The sequence below is a fragment of the Carassius carassius genome, chromosome 46, assembly GCF_963082965.1.
Source record: "Carassius carassius chromosome 46, fCarCar2.1, whole genome shotgun sequence".
In the NCBI taxonomy this organism is placed as follows: Eukaryota; Metazoa; Chordata; class Actinopteri; order Cypriniformes; family Cyprinidae; genus Carassius; species Carassius carassius.
Window position 1 is genome coordinate 13,150,982 of NC_081800.1, and position 8,192 is coordinate 13,159,173.

Below are 8,192 nucleotides of genomic sequence, written 5' to 3' on the forward strand. Positions count from 1 at the left end.
TGTACATAAACTCTTTTATAATTTTAATACAATAATCACTGGAACTTTTATTAATTGATCAAGTAATGATGTTTTGCAGGCAATTATCAGTGTCAAGTCAAGTCACCTTTATTTATATAGCGCTTTAAACAAAATACATTGCGTCAAAGCAACCGAACAACATTCATTAGGAAAACAGTGTCAATAATGCAAAAATGATAGTTAAAGGAAGTTTATCATTGAATTCAGTGATGTCATCTCTGTTCAGTTAAATAGTGTCTGTGCATTTATTTGCAATCGAGTCAACGATATCGCTGTAGATGAAGTGACCCCAACTAAGCAAGCCAGAGGCGACAGCGGCAAGGAACCAAAACTCCATCGGTGACAGAATGGAGAAAAAAACCTTGGGAGTAACCAGGCTCAGTTGGGGGGCCAGTTCTCCTCTGACCAGATGAAACCAGTAGTTCAATTCCAGGCTGCAGCAAAGTCAGATTGTGCAGAAGAATCATCTGTTTCCTGTGGTCTTCTCCTGGTGGTCCTCTGAGACAAGGTCTTTACAGGGGATCTGTATCTGGGGTTCTAGTTGTCCTGGTCTCCGCTGTCTTTCAGGGCAGTAGAGGTCCTTTCTAGGTGCTGATCCACCATCTGGTCTGGATACGTACTGGATCCGGTTGACTGCAGTGACCCTCTGATCTGGACACAGACTGGATCTGGTGGCTACGGTGACCTCGGAATAAGAAAACAGACAAATATTAGCGTAGATGCTGTTAACTTAATGATGTAGCAAGTACATAGGGTGTTATGTGAAGTGTTCCCGGTTCCGGTTTACCTAATTAATGCAGCCTAAAAATCCTTTAACGGATTTGGATATTAAAAGCATATTAGTATGTTATGTGTAAGCCAGGTTAAAGAGATTGGTCTTTAATCTATATTTAAATTGCAAGAGTGTGTCTGCCTCCCGAACAATGTTAGGTGGGTTATTCCAGAGTTTCGGCGCCAAATAGGAAAAGGATCTGCCGCCCGCAGTTGATTTTGATATTCTAGGTATTATCAAATTGCCTGAGTTTTGAGAACGTAGCGGACGTAGAGGATTATAATGTAAAAAGAGCTCATTCAAATACTGAGGTGCTAAACCATTCAGGGCTTTGTAAGTAAAAAGCAATATTTTAAAATCTATGCGATGCTTGATAGGGAGCCAGTGCAGTGTTGACAGGACCGGGCTAATATGGTCATACTTCCTGGTTCTAGTAAGAACTCTTGCTGCTGCATTTTGGACTAGCTGTAGTTTGTTTACTAAGCGTGCAGAACAACCACCCAATAAAGCATTACAATAATCTAACCTTGAGGTCATAAATGCATGGATTAACATTTCTGCATTTGACTTTGAGAGCATAGGCCGTAATTTAGATATATTTTTGAGATGGAAAAATGCAGTTTTACAAATGCTAGAAACGTGGCTTTCTAAGGAAAGATTGCGATCAAATAGCACACCTAGGTTCCTAACTGATAAAAAAGAATTGACAGAGCAACCATCAAGTCTAAGACAGTGTTCTAGGTTATTACAAGCAGAGCTTTTAGGTCCTATAATTAACACCTCTGTTTTTTCAGAATTTAGCAGTAAGAAATTACTCGTCATCCAGTTTTTTATATCGACTATGCATTCCATTAGTTTTTCAAATTGGTGTGTTTCACTGGGCCGTGAAGAAATATAGAGCTAAGAATCATCAGCATAACAGTGAAAGCTAACACCATGTTTCCTGATGAAATCTCCCAAGGGTAACATATAAAGCGTGAAGAGTAGCGGCCCTAGTACTGAGCCTTGAGGTACTCCATACTGCACTTGTGATCGATATGATACATCTTCATTCACTGCTACGAACTGATGGCGGTCATATAAGTACGATTTAAACCATGCTAATGCACTTTCATTAATGCCAACAAAGTTTTCAAGTCTATGCAAAAGAATGTTGTGGTCAATTGTGTCAAACGCAGCACTAAGATCCAATAAAACTAATAGAGAAATACACCCACGATCAGATGATAAGAGTAGATCATTTGTAACTCTAAGGAGAGCAGTCTCAGTACTATGATACGGTCTAAATCCTGACTGGAAATCCTCACATATACCATTTTTCTCTAAGAAGGAATATAATTGTGAGGATACCACCTTCTCTAGTATCTTGGACAGAAAAGGGAGATTCGAGATTGGTCTATAATTAACTAGTTCTTTGGGGTCAAGTTGTGGTTTTTTGATGAGAGGCTTAATAACAGCCCGTTTGAAGGTGTTGGGGACATATCCTAATGACAATGAGGAATTAATAATAGTCAGAAGAGGATCTATGACTTCAGGAAGCACCTCTTTTAGGAGCTTAGATGGTATAGGGTCTAACATACATGTTGTTGGTTTAGATGATTTAACAAGTTTATACAATTCTTCCTCTCCTATAGTAGAGAATGAGTGGAACTGTTCCTCAGGGGATCTAACAGTGTGACGGGTTTAACTCTCAGGAATGTTACATCTAAAGGTGCCTGGAATTCATTCAAGATCAAATTAATCATAAGGTGTGTTGATATCAATTTTGCTTGTCAAAACCTATTTCATAAAAAAACTTAATTTCGTAGAAGTTGAGAGCAAGAGCCTGCCTCTTTCAACAAGCTGATGGAGGGAGAAAAGGTATCATCTTATATAAATGTCAAAAAGTCAAACTTATATTTTTCTGTCCTCTCAGCTATTCCTCATTAACACTTTGTCTTTTCCAGTTTGATCAACTCTTAACCTAGCATGCTCGATGTAACTTGAGGTTGTGGAGATGCGCATAGTTGTGGCTCCATAAGTATAGTGTAGCACTTTCCGAGGACACAGTCTATAGCAATAAAGAAATTCACTCAGATGCACAGAGAAAACTGTGGGCAGGACGTTAGTCTGCAAGAGGACCTCAGTGATTACAGATTGCTATACAGTGACCCATGGGTTAATAGAGCAGACGTTTGTTTGTTGTTGCCATTTGTACTGCGTTTGAGCTCCGTTACTATGTTCTTTTTATCGACTATTTTTTATCTTAAAAATCAATTTTATACACCATCATTTCCGTTTGTATAATGTGTGAATATATCGTATTCTACAACAAAAACAATCAGATCACCTCGTTATCACTAGTTTTATTTTGATCTCCTGGGTCCACTATTAGCTTATAGCCCTTTAGCATCGGCAGCGTGGTTGCTGCTAAGCGCGCTTGCATTGCTAATACTCTATTCACACACATTACCATTGCTTTACTCACTGTTACTTGCTTTAATGGTGGATGTATGTCTACTTTTGATCGCAGGTGAGGACACGAGCTGGAGGCCATGGAGAAGCAGATTCGCGACCTAGAGGTGAGGCAGGCCCAGCTGAGAGAGTGGAGAGCCGCGCTGGAATCCTCCCGGGCTGATGCTCACTAGTCCGGGGTAAGTATACAGCGTGCTGCTAACAGTCCCACCAGGTCTACTCCTTGTGTTTCTCTGCACAGGCCCGGTGCACCCAGGACCCGATCTTCCCAGATGTCCTTCACTAGACATAGTCTAATATGAAGAGTACTACTTTTCATCATCGTGATTTATGAATATGCTCATTTAATTCATGTAATGCTGAGCTATATAAAGCAGAGTTTAACTCATGATGATGCTGTGTTTCAGGCCTGTTTCCTATTAACCTTTGGCAACCTGGACTGTTATTCATTACAGCATTTAGTTCTACTGCCAGCACCCACTCACTGACTGCAGCTGGAGGAATGAGAACAGAAACTGGTAGATTTTCTGAAGATGATCAAGGAAACATTTTTTTCTGATGCTAAAGGGCACTAATTATATTTTTAAAACAAGAGCTAAAATGCCAGTATACTTTTCATAGTTTAACAGCTGAAATTCTGCCCCATCTGCTTCATCGTGTACGGATGTTTTAGTATGATGGACTGTCTGCTTTGAAATCACACCTTTCCTCTGCCTTCATCTTTCTGTCAGCTTTCCTGGTCATCATTTCTGTGTGTGATCCTATTCTGAACTGTATATGAAGCTGGTCAGCAAAACTACACTGTGCAATGCAGTAATGTGAGGAACGTGTCTGTGCTTATTCTTGTACAGCGAACACAGTTTGCATTCTCTTTTCTCACTCTTTCCATTCTCTTTCCTCTCTTTATAATGGAATGCCCCATGCTTGGGTTCACTGTCTAGCAGGGGGACAGCAAGAACAATGCTGCCCTGTTCTTGCTCCTCTAATAACAAACACAGGAAGCTGCTGTCACTGCACAAGTGCAGAAAAAGGACACAGATATACAGAGTTTCTTACACTTATAAAATAATAATAATAAAAAAATTATACCTGCATTTTATTTTTGTACAATGTGCTTTTGACTATCATAATAGTAATTGGTGTTATTAAGATAGCAGGTGCATGATAATGTACAGGTGCTTCTCAATAAATTAGAATGTCGAAGAAAAGTTCATTTATTTCAGTAATTCAACTCAAATTGTTCAACTCATGTATTAAATAAATTCAATGCACACAGACTTAAGTAGTTTAAGTCTTTGGTTCTTTTAATAGTGATGATTTTGGCTCAGGTTTAACAAAAACCCACCAATTCACTATCTCAACAACAAATTAGAATACTTCAGAATACTTTTGGTGCTTTTGGCAGTGTGGGCAGGTGCCAAATCCTGCTGAAAAAATGAAATCAGCATCTTCAAAAAGCTGGTCAGCAGAAGGAAGCATGAAGTGCTCCAAAATGTATTGTTTAAAGGGTGCAGTGACTTTGGTTTCCAAAAAACACAATAGACTGACTCCAGCAGATGACATTGCACCCAATCATCACAGACTGTGGAAACTTAACACTGGACTTCAAGCAACTTGGGCTATGAGCTTCTGCACCCTTCCTCCAGACTCTAGGACCTTGGTTTCCAAATGAAGTACAAAACTTGCTATCATCTGAAAAGAGTACTTTGGACCACTGGGCAACAGTCCAGTTCTTCTTCTCCTTAGCCCAAGTAAGATGCCTCAAGAGTGGCTTAACAAGAGGAATGCGACAACTGTAGCCAAATTCCTTGACATGTCTGTATGCCTTGACCCCAGCCTCAGTCCATTCCTTGTGAAGTTCACTCAAATTCTGAATCGATTTCGCTTGACAATCCTCATAAGGCTGCGATTCTCTCGGTTGGTTGTGCATCTTTTTTTTCTCCACACTTTTTCCTTTCACTCAACTTTCTGTTAACATGCTTGGATACAGCACTCTTTGAACAGCCAGCTTCTTTGGCAATGAATGTTTGTGGCTTACCCTCCTTGTGAAGGGTGTCAATGATTGTCTTCTGACAACTGCCAGATCAGCAGTCTTCCCCATGATTGTGTAGTGAACCAAACTGAGAGACCATTTTGAAGGCTCAGGAAACCTTTGCAGGTGTTTTGAATTGATTAGTTGATTGGCACGTCACCATATTCTAATTTGTTAAGAGCGTCGGTTTCCTTCAGAAATACAGTGATATAAAAATACCCACACTGGGTTTATTCAAGGAAGCCAAAGCATTTTGGAAAATCTATTTGTGGCAGTCAGTTTTGATATTGCCACAAATAAATCAATGTATGGAAACACAACGAAACTTACCTGCTTGAACTAATTTGATCTGGGTGTCTGTCTTTAAAGTGTTTTGTTAGTTTGGTGTGTTTCCTCCTTTTGATGTCGCCATCTGTCAGTGCTTTTATGAAGAGAGTACATCTGCACACCTTTCTGATGAAAAACCGGGTTTACCAGGTACTCGGTACCACTGGTACTTAAAAAAACCTGGTACCGTAACGTTTTCAGTTGTTTAGTACTGACTTGGTACTGAAGTACCGGGTCTTTTGAAAACACTGCGTCATATAATGTACAATGTATAATGTAATGTAATGTGAAAAGCTGTAGGCTATGTTTGTAAGAAACACTTCAATCATTAAAATGGTGAAACCATATTCTATCCATAATATTGTTCACTCCATTGAAAAAGTCATCTTGTCTGAATCAGAAGAGAAATACAATATATCGGTGGATTTGTATGTGTGGCGGACAACTGAGGAAATGATTAAATAATCTTATCTACGTTATATCTCACAGGTTGACTTTACAGTAAATCTCATAAAGCTACACAGCCCCTAAATGGACATGGTCAAGAAAAACATAAAAGATGACAGGAAAAATTATTTTGCATTTGCTGGCAAAACATTTGTGTTCCAGGAAACTAAATTTGCTCACAATCCTGCCACCTCATATTATATTTCCATATATTTCCATAACCAGTTCTGTGTTCACAAAAGCCAAAAAAGTTCCATATTTTCCCCCCATTTGCCTTCAGGGGCTTTATTTCTTACAATTAATTATTCTAATTCTTCCATTATCTACTGATGAAAGAGACTTGTTTTGAGTTTGCATTTGAACTTAAAAAAAATCAAAATATGGAATTCATTCAACTTTAAAACATTTTTCTTCTATATATACATAAACTGACAAATCAGACAGAAAATGACTCAGAGAGAATGAGATGTTTTTGTATGTCTGTGAGGATGTGTGAGAGCCAGTCTTGCCTTCCATGGAAGAGCCTATTGCACATGTGAAAACAGCTTGAGGCTGAATGAAGAATGAACAGTACTTGTCTGTGGGCCAAAGAGGATATGAAGGATAAGACAGATCTCCTCTGGGCTGAAAAAGCGTATCCTCAGTGCTCATGCTCTCATGCGGAGGAATCTGAGCCAGTCGCATCTTATGCATTCTAATTAGATGTCCAGTTGAAAATGGATCTTGAATGAGTTATACACCACCCTATGGTCTCCTGCAGTGAAACTTATGACGTACAACAGAGAGTGTATCATTTAAATTACACTACTGGGGAAGATGTTCAGATGGACTTAAGAATAAATTACATTTTAGTTGTATTTAAATATGCCCCTCAAGCTAAAATTGCTCAGAATGTCATCTGAAAATCCAGCAGAACCATGAGCACCATATATTTTGTTAATTGCAGTGGCCACTTTCTTAGACAGTAAAGCACTGTTTTCAAAATGACTGTACAATTATGTCAAATTGTGGTTATTCTGCGTGCAGATCAGATAACCAATTGCACTGGCCAACTCAGTGTTGCTTAGAGGTAATGTGTGATTACAGGCTCAGCTAGGAGTTAGACACAGAGTTGGTTTGTTGTACTTTTTTTAATGATAAACATTGTGAGTTGTACTGGTTATTGTGTGGCTTCAAAAGAATTCCAGATGTATGTATTTTCGTTTTATGGCACCTTTTTAGCTTTAAGGGGATCATTATCATCTTGTCAGTACTGATGGTGGACTGGAAAGTCATCAGATTAGGATATTAGGCCATTTCACACTTGTACATAAGCAGCATTTCAATTGAGCTTACGCTTATTAATGGCTATAAATGATAAAATGGCAATACATTTTAAATTAAGCATTAAGTGTGATGTGTATGTGTGTGTGTGTGTGTGTGTGTGTGTGTGTGTGTGTGTGTGTGTGTGTGTGTGTGTGTGTGTGTGTGTAGTGAATAAAGGAGATGAATTATGTTCTCTAAGTACAAGACAAGTAGGATTACTAGAATCTCTAAACTTCTGTCAGAATTGTCCTTGCTGTCAGATTATAAAGACTCTTCATGAGGAGAAGACTCTATAAATAGAAGCATAGGAAGACTTTAAAAGAGACCAATAATAATAATTGACTTGTGTATTTTACAGCAAGCACAGGATTATGTGGAAGACTTTCGCATCCTGAAATGCTGTTTTGATTATTGTGCATGTTTTTCATTATTTTATTGCTAATAAAATGTCAGGACAAAGAACGTCAAGAACTAAGAAGTCACATTGTTAACAAAGCTGGAAGGACACCAGGGTTTCTGTGGACTTGATGTGGTGAAGAGGATCACAGACCCTTAGCTCTTTATGCTTGGCCCCAATATCTTTAACAATATTTGTTTTTTTTGTTTTTTCGCTTATACGGCTGCAAGAATACAGGCATTGTATTTTGCAAACAGAGCAGTCACAGTTATTTAACCTCTCCTCCAGGAAAATCATCACCAGGAATTATGCACATTTGAACCTCAGAGCCATTATCCCTGAACATCAGACAGAAGCCCTGCTGCCTTTCATGTGTCTTGACATTCAGGCCACGGCACATTTGAGACCAACATATGTGATCTTTTAAATCATGCAAC